This window comes from Siniperca chuatsi, linkage group LG4 (genome assembly GCF_020085105.1).
Source record: "Siniperca chuatsi isolate FFG_IHB_CAS linkage group LG4, ASM2008510v1, whole genome shotgun sequence".
Classification (NCBI taxonomy): domain Eukaryota; kingdom Metazoa; phylum Chordata; class Actinopteri; order Centrarchiformes; family Sinipercidae; genus Siniperca; species Siniperca chuatsi.
The window spans coordinates 372119-389382 of record NC_058045.1 but is presented as its reverse complement, the minus strand read 5'-3'; the positions used below and the strand labels follow the sequence as shown (position 1 = coordinate 389382).

At 41.1% G+C, this 17264-nt stretch overlaps 1 protein-coding gene and 1 long non-coding RNA gene across 2 annotated transcripts in view; both read right to left on the bottom strand.

Annotated features, from left to right (window-relative positions):
• The window catches only part of LOC122875064 (cytosolic carboxypeptidase 4), a 338163-nt gene that overhangs the window by 283616 nt on the left and 37283 nt on the right, over positions 1 to 17264 (bottom strand). The gene's annotated exons all lie outside the window — the stretch shown is intronic.
• LOC122875065 lies at positions 15977 to 16526 on the bottom strand. Its single transcript, XR_006377736.1, has 2 exons — positions 16321 to 16526; positions 15977 to 16231 (listed from the first exon to the last, which is right to left on the bottom strand). It is a non-coding gene; the product is annotated as an uncharacterized LOC122875065 (long non-coding RNA).

Here is a 17264-nt window from a genome sequence, read left to right as displayed (position 1 = left end):
TGTGTGTGTGTGTTTTGTATTATATTATATTAAAATATAATAGAAAACTCCATTGTTCATGTGCTTCCTATTGTAAAATACAAGCAAAGTATCTTTACACAGTTTTGCTTGGGGCTTTGTTCATGTTGTAGAAGATTAGATCCATGAACATAAATAAAAGTGGTTAAATGTATGGGTTGTTGTGTCTAAGGGTGCGCATTTGCCTGTGCATGTGTAACCCTATCCGTCCAGGATAAGCGCTCCAGAAAACATTTGTGCTGTGGTGTTGAGAAGGCTGCCACTATAAAAAGGCCTTGACAAGGCCAGCTGGGCAGCTGCAGGACTGTATTCACTGGTAGATTTCAACCAAAAAGATATATATATAAGTTATAAACCTTGAAATTAGCCCATTTTTATGGCAATCGCCAAACTCTAACACCAAAAAATGACAAGTATTCAGTGATTTCTGCAAAGCGTTATACAAATCACAGGGGCAAGCCTCTGAAACCAGTGAACAAATCTTTACACCATTACAGTAAACTACTCACAAGTTGCTTTTCTCAAAGATCTACTGTCTACTTATCAGTGTGCAATCAAAGAAGCAAGGAACTCTTATTTTTCACAACTGATCACTAAACAGGGTGATAATCCCAGAATCCTCTTTATAAACTCCAAACCATAAACTCTAATTGATCCCCCGTTTAGCCAGCCGTCGAATCCTCCCCAAAGAGACGTGAAGAGTCTCGTCATTACTTTTACAACAAAATGGTGGAGATTCGGCAGCACATTGACATTAACAGAGAATTCCGACACACTGTAAAGCACTTTGTAACTTTGTTTTGAATGGTACTATATGAATAAATTATTATTCTAATTATTATTGTTATTATTATGTGGCATGTTACTGTTACCGACAGAGCAGGCCGAAGACACCAAGATGAGACAGAAGGTTTTATTGTACACGATGAAAACAGTCAAAGAGGGAATGGTACTGATATTGTCCTTTGGCTAGCCGAACTGGAGATCTGGGGCTGTAGAGACACACACGGGAGACTGGAGATGCACGGAACCGGGAAGACGTTTGATAATGCGAGGTAGGAGTCCGTAACGTTGGGTTGGCTGGATACTGAGATCTGTCCTATTCCAAATGAGACCAGACACTGACTGAGGTGCCGGAGGTGGTTTTATAGTGGAGTGAAGTGCTGATGGAGTGCAGGTGTGTGATTCGTGACAGGTGTTTCTGATTAGTATTCTGGTGAGGGAGTGTGATGTGTGTGTGGGGTTGTGGAGCCTGGCGTGTCTGTGACAGTTACACCCAGTTGCCAGTTTATTAGGTACATACATCCAGCTAAAACTAATGCAGTCTGCACATAATTTATAGACTAAATATTAGATACACCTCTCTGCATAACTATATAAAACAACACCACAAACTACATTCTCCAAAATGATCATAAAGATGAATCAATACCTCTCTAAAACAGTTTCAACAAGCACTAAATATTTGAACCTTCATGAAGGGAGGCCATTGAACAATCAAAGAAATAGTCATGCCCTCTACTGCCCTGTGTACCAATTAAATTTTTATCAACCATTAGCAACATAAGAGAAATTAGTAACAAACCGAGCCAAGTTGATTATTATTTTTATTGAAATAACATTTCCAAGAATATGAACTGATTCCTATCACCTTTGCATTAATTAGTGTTAAACTCTTGTTAATGCTCTACCAGCACAACAACTTTGAACATTCATTTAAAGATGCATAAGCATCAAGTATAAAACTGTGGGAAACGTCTTGCAGCACAGGAACTAACACAAGCTAACAGTATGCTACCTGCCAGCACCAAAGAAAGTTGGGCATTTTGCTCAAGCTAAAGACCCAGATATTTTTATCATTTGTTGGACCCCACCAAAAGTAAAGCAGCAGTTCCTGTAGAACTTACAACTGTCAGGTAGACACAGGAGGATTCCAAAGGGATAATTGTGTTTGCTTCTGATGGATGTGGAAGTAGTCTTTTTTGTATTTTTCACAGCAGACATTTCAAGATGTCATAGCCAGGAAAGCACAGTGTAACTATAATATCATTAACAATGGCTGCGTTCCATTTAGGTTTACCACAGTCAGGGCTTTGGTATTATTTATGCTGGCTAGCAGGCATAATTATACACTTAAATGGGATGGAGCACTGGCAATAAAGCAGAGGCAGTGGCCGTAGTAATCATGACTCTTGTCCGTCAGGAGCAGGGAGGAGGTCAGGGTGGATGAATGGCTCAACAAAATGTTGCTGTTTGTTTTCTGTTTCCAACCAACAGTCAACATTGGTTTCTTTTAATCATGATCATGATCGTTCACTAACATTAACGACTTGGTTATTATTGTAAACATGATACTGTAACCATAACTAACTACTTATTTTAACCCAAACTTTGATCTCTACCTAACCGTAACCAAGTAGTGTTTGTGCCTAAACCTAAGCAAACCTTAATCATATTGTTGTTACATCATACAGGTGATGTCGTCCTCCTGATAGCCCTATCAGCTCAGATCAGAAAACACCTCGGTGTCGTTGTAAAGGGCAGTTACAGACAGTGTATTCTGACATTTAATTTGGACGACTTGTTGTGTTTGGTATGTATCGGATGTGTGCAAGCTTCCATCTGTAATTCAGGTCAGTTCTTCTCATTAGAGGTGATGACAGGGAGGTCTCTGTCACATAACATAATGAGTGTGTGCATGTTTGTGCGTGTTAGTATGTATAAAACAGGTGCCCCAGCCTAAATGTGCTATACTCGGTTGGTGGCATCAAGTTCATCTGAACTCCTCACCCTCTTCTTCACCTCCCCTTGTCCCTTCACACCTCTCTGACAGAGAGAGGGCAAATAACTTCTTTTGTATAAACAGTGTTTTACAGAAACACACGTACATCTTTAGCTGCCTTTTAAAAGAGCCCACAGAATCAGCACACCATAATGGTGCGGCCAGAGCATTCCATAGTTTCGACACTACGGCCTCAAAAGCTCAATCACCACGGGTCTTAAGGCGAGTGCGTGGGACTGACAGCACATTTTGATTATTAGATCTAAGAGAGCAAGCTGATGAGTAAGGGCGCAGTAATTCAGCCACTTATGCAGGAGCGTGACCTTGCAATGCTCTGTAAGTAATAGTGAGAATTTTTAACTGGATCCTATATGCAACAGTGAGCCAGTGAAGAGATCTTAGTATAGGGGTAATGTGAGACCTCGTCAGTAATCCTGCAGCCACATTCTGGATTGCCTGCAGGTGATCAAGGGCAGACAAGCTAAGTGAGGAAAAAAGTGTATTACAATAGTCGATGCGAGATGAGATAAAGGCGTGTACAACCATCTCAGCAGTTGAAACTACAGATATCAGTTATATATATATATATATATATATATATATATATATATATATATACATCTGACGTGGAAAAACAAGATCTGGTCAGCTGTTTAACATGGGTGTCGAACGATGAGGATTGATCAGATATTACCCCTAAATTATGCAGGCTGGAGTGTGCAGCAGAGGAAAGAGGCCCAATACTCTGCATAATCATGGGGGCAACAACCAGAACCTCTGTCTTATCAGCATTGAGCTGTAAAAAATGTTCTGCTGTCCAGTCTGTCCTGTCCAGTTCTGCTGGTGAGCTTGTGGCACACTTAAAACTTTAATTTTCGGCTGTGCATGAAATAGGTGTATGACAGATGAAACAAATGTTCTCCCATCATAAAAACACAACACTGAGCATATTTGCTGTGACACGTGTACTGACAAGAACTAGGAAAAGAGATCATATCTTTCCAATATTAGCTTCTCTGCACTGGCTCCCTGTAAAATCCAGAATAGAATTTAAAATCCTTCTCCTCACGTACAAAGCTCTTAATGGTCAGGCACCATCATATCGTAAAGATCTCATAATACCTTATTACCCAACTAGAACGCTGTGCTCCCAGGATGCAGGGTTACTTGTGGTTCCTAGAGTCTCCAAAAGTGGAATGAGAGCCAGAGCCTTCAGTTATCAAGCTCCTCTCCTGTGGAATCAGGTCCCAGTTTGGGTTCGGGAGGCAGACACCATCTCCACATTTAAGTGTGAGTAGGCTTAAGACTTTCCTCTTTGATAAAGCTTATAGTTAGGGCTGGCTTGGGTGAGTCCTGAACCATCCCTTAGTTGTGCTGCTATAGGCCTAGACTTCCGGGAGACTTCCCATGATGCACCTCTTTCCTCTCTCCTTCTCTCCCTCTACATCTGTATGAATTTTTATCCCATTACTGCATGTTACAAACTCAACATCTCCTCTCTCCCGTAGTTTTGTGCTTTCTTGTCTCTCTCCTCTCTCTTTCTGTCACTTTCAGCAGGTATTTCTGCCTCCAGAGCTGCAGAATCTGGATCTGTGGTTGTGGGCCACTTGCTGCCTCTGTGTTCCTGCTCGACAACTGCTGCTACAGTTGTTGTTATTGGCCTTATTGGACGAGACGGAGCAACGGCAACAGGCAGCATGCATGCCGGTGCATGCGCATACTGGAATTATTGAATTAATTATTCCTATCACTATGATTCCTATTATTATTACTTTATTAATATTCATATTACCACTACCATTACATTATTGTTATCTTAAAATTCTAGGAGGAATATGCATTGTGCTTCCCTCTCCCCCACCCTCCTCTCTCTCTCTCTCTCTCTCTCTCTCTCTCTCAATTCAAGTCAATTCAGCGGGTTTTATTGGCATGGGAAACAGATGTTAACATTGCCAAAGCAAGTGTGAAATAAAAACATATACATAAACGGAAGAAATGTGTTATTAAAATATATATATATAGATAGGGAAGATAATAATAATAATAGTAATAAAAATGTAAATTTGCAGTTAAAAGATACAAATCCAAAATAAGTAAACTATATAAACACTGCACACTGTGTGTGTGTGTAGGTCATCCACTGTCTCAGGTTGTGGCATGTTTATATATATTTTGGGCAGCAGGATCTGCCCTGTCTCCTTCTCCAAGGGTATTTTTAATTTTGAGAGCTCATTTAGCTCTTTGAAATCTGAGATTATAGAGCTGACCTTGTTAAACGTTCCTTATTTCATTGAATGTTGTACATTGTAGGAGGAAGTGCATCTCTGTCTCAACCTCACCTGTCCAACAGTGACCACATATTCTTTTTTTGTTTTGGTTGCCAGATTTTTTTTTTGTGTTTTTCTTTTTCTATTGCCAGTTTGTGGTCACTGAGCCTGTACTTGGTCAGGATCTGTCTCTGCTTTCTGTCTCTAACAGCAGAGGGTTAGGGTTAGAGTCTCTTTTTTGGCCCAGATATCTTTCAGGTCTACTTTGGCTTTTAGCTTCTTCTTTCCAATGTTCCAGATAGGTGTCTTTACATTGCTTTATAATTTGGTTTCCTCTGACTATAAATAAAATTGAAGTGAATTAAATTGACTATTTTGCTGTATTGACAGTTCACTACTTCTAGATTTGAAGATTGTATTATTAACCTACTACTGATGTGAACATATACAAGCTGGATTGGAAACTGAACCATCTTGACCTTTAGCTAACTACCTTCTTTCTCACATTAAATGCCCACAGCATTATGTCTTGAAGCACCTGTTAAAGAATAGCCTTACTTTCCTTAATATTAACGGCACAACAACAAATGTTAGCCAACAGACTGTAGCTAGCTAAGACATTAGCATCGACCACACAAACTAAATATGCGAACTAACTCCAGGATGCACACACAGCTGTCTTGATATAGTTAGTTAATTACGATATAAAACTTTACTAGCATGTTCCTGCTAATCAACCCACCTGGATCCCAGGTGATTTTCTGTGCAGAAGATAAATAAATTATATAAATAATCTTTCATTTTCAAAACTTGACAATTATTGTAATCTTAAAGATCTATGTGAAGTCATCTCTTTCCGATGCAAGCATATGATACATGTGGTACACATGATGCATCCTGTTGACCTCCATCCTTGGCATTGTTGTTGTGCTCCAAAACCACAAATGTAATGTTTTACTGTACACAGCCAATATACTGAACACAATATTAATGATGAAAGATTACAGTTAACGTAGCAGGATCAGAAGATAGATGCTCTTAGTAATCAAAAGCACTTAGGAATGGTAGATTAACACAGAAAATAGTTCACGTTTATATGTTTCTAAACTATTCAATTTATTTTTGTCAAGCCTGTGAAGATATTACAGATATGTAAGGTCAAACAAACATTTAAGGTACACCAGAAAGGATGAATATTATCTATGTTTATACTATGTCAATGCTACTATTATTTACAGATATAAATGCATAAGAGTTAACAACTAACGATTTTCTATTTGCTGAAAATATTGAAACAAAGTCCAATCTCGGATATGGGACGGACAGCAAGGTTTGTTCAGTATTTAACTGAAATAAACATGAACACTGTGGTATTTGTATATCTTTGTGTTTGTAATACAAATGACTTTAATTTCAGTAACCTGAATTCAGTTTCTAAAACCGTCTTAATGTATTCGGGTTTCTATTTAAAAATCAGAATCAAAGAACAGTTTGTCCTTATAGCTGGTGGCTGATTTATTACATTAAAGGTTTAAACAACAGCAAAGCACTTATATACAAACAATGTGAATCAGGGAGAATTAATCCAGTGTGTGCAGTGGTATTACTTTCACATTTGTTCACACTCAGCAAAGTTTTCAAACTTCCAAAGACAGAGCGCCACTGTGATAGAGGAGAGCAGATGGACAGCAGGACACCTGTAGGACAAAAGGGAAACATACATTAGATTGTTTTTTCAATATAAGAAATCCAACTAAGCAACTTCTACCCGAAGCTAAAATGACATTAAAGGTGTCTGCTTTTAATGTCTTCACAACAGAGTGTAAAATCATAATCACCACCAAATACCCCTATTAATAATACTGCATTTACAGTTGTTGCTCGATTTATGTGAAACACACTGGAGTCATGAAATGTATCTACGCAGTGGGGCTGTTTTAGAAGTCTTAGTGTTTCACTCCCACTTTATTAACTGTGTATAAGAAGTCTTCATGGCACACTGTGGGAATTCAGCCCAACATTTTATTCATGTGTGTGAACTTACTGCTGAGTCGCCACAGTCACCAACAGTGACTGTGTGCAGTTAGAGACAGGAAGGAGGAGGTCGGGAGGAGTGGAAGGGGGGTGAGGGGGGTGAGGGAGAGAAAACCAACCTCACAGCTCATTTAAATCCCAAGTCCTTTTCAGGGTGGACAATTTAAAATTAAAATAATAGCATTGCCTCATGTAAATCATGTGTGAGTGGCATTCATCTAAACTAAATGAGAAGGTCTAAGGATGCTAAACAGTCATCCACAGTCAGGTTATGCAGTCTGTTGTCAATTTCAGTTCCAATATTTCTCCTTACCGACCACAGCGCAGGGCTGGACTGATGTTCTGTTGGTCTGAGAGAAGAACCAACATGTTAGTGTCGTCTGTGTCTGTGTGTGTGTGTGTGTGTGTGTGTGTGTGTGTGTGTGTGCAAGCTAACAGTGGGCTCAAACCACAGACTGTATAGGTTCAAACTAGCAGGCCTACAAACAAAACAGTGCAGTAAGTTTAATGGCTAAATCTGCTCTGACAGCTCGTCTGGCTGTCAAAAAATAAATATCAAATAAATATATGAACACCTAAGACAAAGCTGTAGTGCCTGCATTACACAAGTAGATCACTACTGCTGAATATTAGCAGCATCGTATGAGCAAAGGTGATGTGTAAATCAAGGTTTAATTCAAGCTTAAATAAAGCTTGTTCATGATAAAGTTTAGTGTGTGTAGCCTTTGGTTTATAACTTCCAGGTAGCCTACACACACATTCAACAGCAGACTAGCCAGACTGTCACTTCCAGCCTATCCAGCATAAAGATTAAAGCTAGCCAAAGATTGGCTAACTAGTGGTTATTTTGTCAGTCAACTTGGCTAAAGTTAGCATTAGCAACTATGCTAGCAATAGCATCATTGCTAATATTAGCTAACCAACAATAAGGTCTTAACTACGCTGCACAAATATTTCGCCCTTCGGTTCATGTTTAAGTTCTGTACGAGTTAGAAACCACTTTTACTGTCATTTTCAAACACCAAACCTGTATTTCTACCGTTCAAAGCGTTATCAGTTAGGAGAGGCTCACTGCCACTTACCAGAAAAGACTTGAGAACAAACTGGACCCGTCTCCCTCGGCTGCTCCATGTTGACTCCAGCATTCATCCTCTGACTGAAACACTCCATTTTAGCTCCCCACAAAACCCAGTCTGCTCTGATTGGTCAGCTGGCTCATTCTGTTGTCAGTCGCTAGGCGGTTGCCAGGCAGGCATCATGCGAATGTGTTAGAATGTGTTACATAGTGACATAGATGAGTAGCAGAAGAAAAGGCTGAAATATAAATGCGGCATGGCAGCCAGGTCAGCAGAGATTTCTGTGGGAGACAGTAACTCCCTAAGGACTTTGGGCTTTGTAACTTTGCAGACCTTTTACATACACATAAAGCTATATAACACCATAAAGGAAAGGGAAAAATCCAAAATACATGATACGGCCTCTTTAAGAATTAGAACTGTAAGAAAATAAGGCCTGAAGATGATGCATTTCAGTACATATTTAAGTTAAAAGCTACGTGTCCTGACTAAGTGGTCAGGATTTCTGACTTCAAACAACAACAAATTCAAATCAGACACTAATGTATGACTCATAGAGCTCGATTTTTTTAGATATTAATGTGTTCACATGACAGTGTTGACATGAAGTAAACAGCAAAATAGTTGTAGTTACAATAGCTTCTTTCAATAGCTTTCAACTGTATCTCACGGCCTTCATTTAGTGAAAGGAGCTGGCTCAGGTGGTTGTATGTCGGGGGAGATGGTGGCCCCCAAGAAATGAGGTTGTCTGAGTCAGTGTCTTCGTTTAAGTCTCTTCTCAAAACACATTGTTATCTGAAAGCAGATCCTGATTTTACCTGAACTGGCTGTTTATTTTATTGTTTATTTTATTGCTTTTGTGTATTTTATGTATTTTATTTCTTTATTTTTCATCATTCACTGTGGTATTTTATTTCTCTTGTTGTGAAGCACTTTGTACTTTGTTTTGATAAGTGCTCTATAAATAAAGTTGTATTATTATTATTATCTCTGTTCAAAGATGGTCTCTGGTATCAGATGTCACTCTAACCAAAATCAACCTCCAGAGGGCGACATAATGACTGTGTCACTGAACTGGAGACAAGATAAACACTGCAATCCATTGTATTATTTATTTATGCTATGGATCTGTGATTTCCATAGAAACTCCAGACAGAGAAACTATCTCTGTCTCATTCTGTCTTTCCACTCATCAGCATCTCTATCTCTGTTTTCATGTCTTCCTTTGCCAGATAAGAGGGAATGCCAGTGTGCATGTGTGTGTGTGTGTGTGTGTGTGTGTGTGTGTGTGTGTGTGTGTGTGTGTGTGTGTGTGTGTGTGTGTTTGGGTGGTTGGGTGGTTGTGAGTGATAGAGACAGACTGGGTCAAGCTGAAGGACACACTGATTATACCCGTCCTTAATCCTAACTTTCAGACAGTGAGCTCATAGCCAGCTTTTCAGTCCACATGAACTTTACAGTGTGCTGACATAAAGTCACACACAAGCGGGGAATCACTACTTGGCATCAAACACACACACTTTCAGACACATGGAATACTCAAATAGGACTTCCCATCAGGGATAGAATGCTAATCCACAGGTGAAATCATACACACACCTACACAGGACTCCCCTGGCTCAGCACACATATACTGCACACACACACACACATTTCCATTTCCTCAATAATGATGGGAAACCCTACAGACAACAGGCTGACAGTGATATGCATCTCTGGGCTTTCCATCTATAACTCTACATGCCTCTGTGAGCAGAGCAACACACACAGTAATTAGCTGTGTAAGTGTGTAAGTTTCTTCTTTCAGGGAGTTGTGTGTTTTTAATGTAATTTGCATTATGTTTACATTGTCTTAATACACTCTAGCATTTTAATACTACATATGTTAATACTTTTATAATAATTAATTTTTTAAATACATTTTTAATTTTAATTTTTAAATAATGTTTCATATGTCTTTTTCTTTGTACTCTTGTTATAATGACACATTCGGCTTGATGCATTTTTCCTAAGAATTTTGTTTGGCAATTGCCACCAAAGTGTAATTGTATGTAATTTATACATGTTTAAGAATCTACATGTCAAATTTCATATGTGTTCCATGCGTTCCAACATTTCCATGTCTCATTACTATACGAAAGTGACTGATGAGAGAAAGCAGTAAGAATGCTTAAGTCACGCTTGGGCGACGCTCTTTCCCCCTTAAAAATGTCTGTATTTTCATTGCACTGCATAAGCCTTTACTGCATAATTTGGAGTTGTTCAAGCATGTTATCTTATTGTGCAGGACGGAAATACGGCCCATTTGCCGACTCTGGTAAAGACAAAGCTAAAGTAAATGTTTAAAATGATATTCGGTTAGAAAGGTAAGAAGTTAGACTTTACTTTTAAACCATTAAATTAACTGATCATTTGTGTTAGTAGTTAAAGTGAAATTGTAATAGAATGTTAGCAAAAAAGTTTCCAACTCAGGAAACAGGATAATATAAAGTGTTACTGTCCTGTGTTAATGTCATATCAGAGTTACTGTAATTACCAGTTTCTGACTTAGTGTTCAAGTCAACATCCAAATCGTAATTACCACTGGGGAAGCTCCAATATGGCTGACTTGGTGCTTAATAATATGGAAGTGCCTGACAAACCAAACAAACAGCTCACATCAGCCGAAGTGCCTCTTTTAAGATAATTAAGCCCAAATTTAACGGATATAGGCAGTGTTTTTTTTTACCCTCACATGACCAACCAATCATACAACTATGAGGCAAGACACAGGTTAAAAAGGGAAATGACAGATCATGAAAAGAAAATCTTACTGATGAATGATGACAGTCGTTTTGTGTTTTGTTTTTTTGTAAATCAAACCTGCAGTTAACTCAGATCCACTATTTTTAACTAGATAGTGAATCAGAAAACACCTGTGTTGTTCTGTTCACAAGAGTATAAAACTGTGGTGATGCAGTTTAAAAGCTGTCTGGTGTTTCCTCGCTCAGGCCTCCTCTGGGAAGCTTCCTCGCTCCTCAGAGAGCACTGCAATGTCCTGAATTGATGGTGGACCAGATCACATCAGGAGCAAGGAATAGTTAAATAAGGTCCTAAAGAACTAAAATGATTCAGTAATTCACAAAAACAGAAGCAAAAATTAAAAGAATATGATAAACATCCGTTTGTGTTTTTTTTCCTGTCCTGTTAATCATCTCACGACCATTCAGGTTGAACTTGTGTGGGCATCAGGTCAGAATTTACACTGAAAACAAATCAGATTCCCATTAAATTAAGTGAGCACATTCCTGCTCCCCAGAGGAAGAGTCCTTTTGGTTTGAATGGTTCCTTTACCTTTACTCTAACATCAACCTAAGGACAAATGTCACATGTTTAGCCCTCCTACTGGTAAATGCTCTAAGAATAGAAAAATGATCAGTATGTTAAATCTTTGATATTGTTGGGTGTAATGAACATTGCAGCCTGTAAAGGCTGATATTAGGGCTTCAGACCATTGTTCTTGTTTATTTATGGTGCGACAGCTCCATGGCAATGATACTGGATCATTTCTGCTTTAAAATTGATGCCCCCCTTGACATAAATCACACTGCAATTGAAACTTGAAGTACAGGAGGTCTTTTGCGTTAAAATTAACCCATAAATCAGACAAACTGAACAAACAGAGAAAAACAGGTGGGAGAGAAAGACACAGCCTTTTTCCATACAGGCCAGATGATCCAGACTGACAGACAGTGACAAAGAGAGGGATACACTTTCTCTCAACTTTTAGGTTACATTATATAGGATGAGATCTTATTTATCAGCTTCATTATAGGCTCTAAAAGACAACTCTCCCCTCTGATACTCTTACTGGTTTCCTACACATGGAATGTGTAGAAGTGAAAAGTATGGAATTTGATTTTAGTAATTTCCAGGTCTTAGTATGGAAAAAATAACAGAGAGTATGGAGAAAATATTTGTGTTTCCAGAATATCGCCCTTGTTTTCTAAAATAGAAAATTCACCGGGCACTTTCCTGGTGGGTCGATGTGCCTTTTGGGCCGCTGTCTTTTTTTTTTTTTTTGTCTGACCAGCCCGTAAAACAGGTTGAACAGCCTAAGAGTGAGAGAGATGCGTCTTTGATTACGCACCAGTGACTGGCCCGGGCGAGTGGGCTGCCGGGTGCCAGCCCACTGTGGTTGGGTATTACCTCTCTCCCAGCCAAATACTTTTGGTCCAGCTGATTCTAACTTCACCTGAGCCCCACCCCTTTCCCATCTTTGTTAAGGGGTGACATTACATGGATAACTGGGAGCCCATGCGCCAACGTGCATGCTGCCTGTTGCCATAGCTCCGTCTTTACTGGCTACATTAACTTCTGTGTGGACTGCAATGTCCCAACTAAGATGGTCCGTTGTAATCCAAATAACAAACCATGGGTAACAAAGGACATCAAGGACATCCTGAATACCAAGAGGAGGGCCTTTACTGATGGTAATAGGGAGGAGGTGAGGGCAATCCAGGCTGACCTGAAGGTGAAGATCAGGGAGGCCAAGGAGAAGTACAGGAGGAAGCTGCAGCAGAACAACATGAGAGAGGTCTGGAGCGGCATGAAGAGCATCACAGGCTTCAGACCAACTGGCAGCAGAGGAGTTGAAGGCAGCTTGGACAGGGCCAACAAACTTAATCTGTTCTTTAACTGATTCGACACACCGGCTCCTGCTCATCCCCGCTCTAACTCAGCTACTGTTGGCCCTCAAGCTCCTCTGAGTACTCTGCTCCCCCATCCTCCATCTTCCTGGGAGAGTCCTACTCCCTCCTCATCTGGCTATCAGGCTAAACAGCCCATGGTCAGACTGCTCCTGGACCCCCTTCAGTTCGCCCACCAGGCCCAGCTGGGATGTGAGGACGCCATCATCTTCCTGCTGAACTGCATCCACACCTACTTGGACGGCAAGCCGGCAATCTCAGTGAGGATCATGTTTTTTGACTTCTCCAGTGCTTTCAACGCCATCCGGCGGGCCCTGCTGGGTGAGAAGCTGGCAGCGATGCAGGTGGATGCCCCCCTCGAGTCCTGGATTGTTGACTACCTGACTGGCAGACCACAACATGTGCGCCTGCAGCACTGTGTGTCGGACAGCGTGGTCAGCAACACTGGGGCCCTTCAGGGGACTGTCCTCTCTCCCTTCCTCTTCACCATTTACACCACAGACTTCAGCTACCACACAGTGTCCTGCCACTTTCAGAAGTTTTCTGATGACCCTGCTGTGGTGGGATGTATCAGCTGTGGTGATGAGTCTGAGTACAGGGCTGGGGAACTTTGTCTCATGGTGTGAGCAGAACCATCTGCAGCTCAATGCGACAAAGTCTAAGGAGCTGGTTGTAGACCCACGAAGGGCCAAGGCACCAGTGACCCCGGTTTCCATCCAGGGGGTCAGTGTGGATATTGTAGAGGATTACAAGTACCTGGGAGTACACATGGACAATAAACTGGACTGGGCTAAGAACACTCAAGCTGTTTACAGGAAGGGCCAGAGCCACCTCTATTTTCTGAGGAGGCGGAGGTCCTTCAACATCTGCCGGACAATGCTGAAGATGTTTACGATGGCAAAACCTTTTTTCATCAAATGTGATACAAAACGAAATAATCTTGAGAATATAGACCATGTGTCTCTCCCATACATGATGGGTGCCCCATAAAAACTGAGGAGAGCGCCCCCTGCTTGATTTTCATAATAACTCACAAAATGGTGAGGATCAAGCCTCGGCTCTGCTGGTGCATCACGTTTTCACGGAGGAAGTAAAGCTTATTGAAGGTCTAAAATGGAGCTTCACAATAGTCTTCCCGAAGGTAAAGTTCACAGCTGTGTTTTGATCTGTTTTTGATTCGTTTTCAATGTGTTTTGTGACCACTGATGAGTGTGGTTGCCAGTGGCCGGACAATGCTGAGAATGTTTTATGAGTCTGTGGGTGCCAGTGCTATCCTGTATGCTGTTGCATGCTGGGGCAGCAGGTTGAGGGTAGCGGACGCTAACAGACTCAACAAACTGATCTATAAGGCCAGTGACATTGTGGGGGTGGAGCTGGACTCTCTGGCCGTGGTGTCAGAGAGGAGGATGCTGGCCAAACTACATGCCATCTTGGACAGTGTCTCCCACCCACTCCATGACGTGCTGGTCAAACAAAGGAGTACCTTCAGCAAAAGACTCATCCCCCCAAAAAGCACCACAGCGCCACATTCCTGCCTGTGGCCATCAAACTCTTTAACTCCTCCCTCTAAGTGTTAGTCTGTATGACCCTAAGTCATTAAACTGGACATTGATTATTACATCTCTGCAATACTTGACACAATTGTGCAATATTCTGTGTTAACACCCGTGTGCAATATACTCTTTTCAGTTTAAAATTCCTTATTTATTGATATTGATATTTATTCATACCTCTACTACTGCTGTGCAATATTCTCCATCTCATTATAATCTTAATAAGCTACACTTAACTTGGCAGTTCATGCACTATTACCGTATACCGTATTATTATCATCAACCGGTAAACCCATTTGGACTTCACACTTATTTTATTTTATACTTATACCCACTTGGTACTTAATTTATTTTCTGACCTGTATTATAATTTTTGCTTAGTACTTCTATTCCTGTGTGCACTGATGTGATAGTGAGCTGCTGTATCAAAAGAGTTTCCCCTCGGGGATCAATAAAGTATTTCTGATTCTGATCAAGATGGACAAATAGAGGAAAAACGTAAAGGTGCTGAAAAGCTGAGAGAGAAGAGGCTGAAGTCCCATGAGGCTGATGCAGCCAAATATTTTAAAATAACAAATTATTCATTTGACACCTGTACCAGTCAATCATCTCAGCCTAGTGAGTCCAAAGGCAGCAGAGAGAGCAGACCAGGGGGCCCAGCGATACCAGTTCAACTGTCAAGTCAAGGTTCTGCAACTGAAGCCATGAGACAGAAGACAATAGGGATAAGATAAGCCAGGTTTGGGTTTGGCTAGCTGGCTATTTAGCTACATTGTGTGCCTTTTGTTAAAACATGTACAACTTTTCATAAAATCGATGTCACTTTTCGTTAACCAACCAATCACAGCCTGGATGGGGCGGGACATTAAAAAAAGGATAACGTGCTACAGTAAACTCAGTAAACTTTCAGATGTTGAAGTTCATTGTCATGCATGAATGGTTATGATAATTGACAAATTAGTACTTAACATTACCAAATTAGAGACAAACCATTTTTCTTGCACAAAGATTTAAAGAGGGAACAAAACCTATGGGGGCGGGGGTGGTTCGATGGACCGGTCTGAGTCAAAAAGTCCAGGACCATTTTTCATTCCCAGTCAAGCCCTGCTTATAACTGTACCAAATTCAGACATCTGTGACTAAATAAGTTTGAAAGAAAATGTGGCAATGTCTTTGAATTGCATATGTACACAGCATCGCAAATAACCAAATAGTGCAACCGCAAGGGGGCACAAGCCAGTGTCTTCTTGTGCCAGTCCCAAGTCTGGATAAATGCAGAGGGTTGTGTCAGGAAGGGCATCCGACGTAAAACACATGCCAAATTAAAAATGCAAATCGTGAAAATGACTTCCATACCGGATTGGTCGGGGCCCGGGTTAACAACGACCGCCACCGGTGCTGTTGACCTACAGGGTACCGGTGGACTACTGTTGGTCAAAGACGAAGAAGGAGAGGAGGAAGGTGTGTTCGTAGGCAGAGAGAGAAGCGGAAAGCTAAGAACGTAGTGTTATGTGGAACGAACTTGGCACCCAAAAGCAGGACACACGGACAGAGCTGATCAAGGTCTGAACAGTTTTATTGTGTGGATAGATCAGGAGATCGCGGCGTGTCTGGCGAAGTGCGTTGTAGTACGGAGAGTTCGACCGGACTGGACGGAGGCTGGAGGGTGGTGCGTTGAGCGGAGACCAGGGAAGCGGGTTCTGGACTGGCTGGCGTGGTTGAAGGCTGGGCTGATCGGGTGAAGACACGCTGAGACTGAGACTAGAGTCCGATGGCCGTGGCACAAGGAAGTGATCACCGGCAGCACAGAGGTCTACAACGGAGACAGACAATGTTACCATAAGGTAAGTACAGACAAACTTCAAAAGGTATCTTACTTGAGCCGTTACGTATAGCGCGTACTGGGTACGAAGACGATCTGGCGCTGGAAGTGTGGATGAGCCCGGTAGATAACTGTGGTGGTTGATGATGATGATGATGATCAGGTGTGCCGGTAATCAATAGCAGCCGGGAGATCTGGAAACCAGCCCAGAACCCAGACACACACACACACACACACACACACACAAACAAGACGGACAGGGGACCGCCAGGAAACACAGGGGAAGGCAGATACAGAAGAGGAATTTGGACTTCACACTTATTTTATTTTATACTTATACCCACTTGGTACTTAATTTATTTTCTGACCTGTATTATAATTTTTGCTTAGTACTTCTATTCCTGTGTGCACTGATGTGATAGTGAGCTGCTGTATCAAAAGAGTTTCTCGGGATCAATAAAGTATTTCTGATTCTGATCAAGATGGACAAATAGAGGAAAAACGTAAAGGTGCTGAAAAGCTGAGAGAGAAGAGGCTGAAGTCCCATGAGGCTGATGCAGCCAAATATTTTAAAATAACAAATTATTCATTTGACACCTGTACTCAGTCAATCATCTCAGCCTAGTGAGTCCAAAGGCAGCAGAGAGAGCAGACCAGGGGCCCAGCGATACCAGTTCAACTGTCAAGTCAAGGTTCTGCAACTGGAAGCCATGAGACAGAAGACACAATAGGGATAAGATAAGCCAGGTTTGGGTTTGGCTAGCTGGCTATTTAGCTAACATTGTGTGCCTTTTTGTTAAAAAACATGTACAACTTTTCATAAAATCGATGTCACTTTTCGTTAACCAACCAATCACAGCCTGGATGGGGCGGACATTAAAAAAGGATAACGCGGTTTTTCTACAGTAAACTCAGTAAACTTTCAGATGTTGAAGTTCATTGTCATGCATGAATGGTTATGATAATTGACAAATTAGTACTTAACATTACCAAATTAGAGACAAACCATTTTTCTTGCACAAAG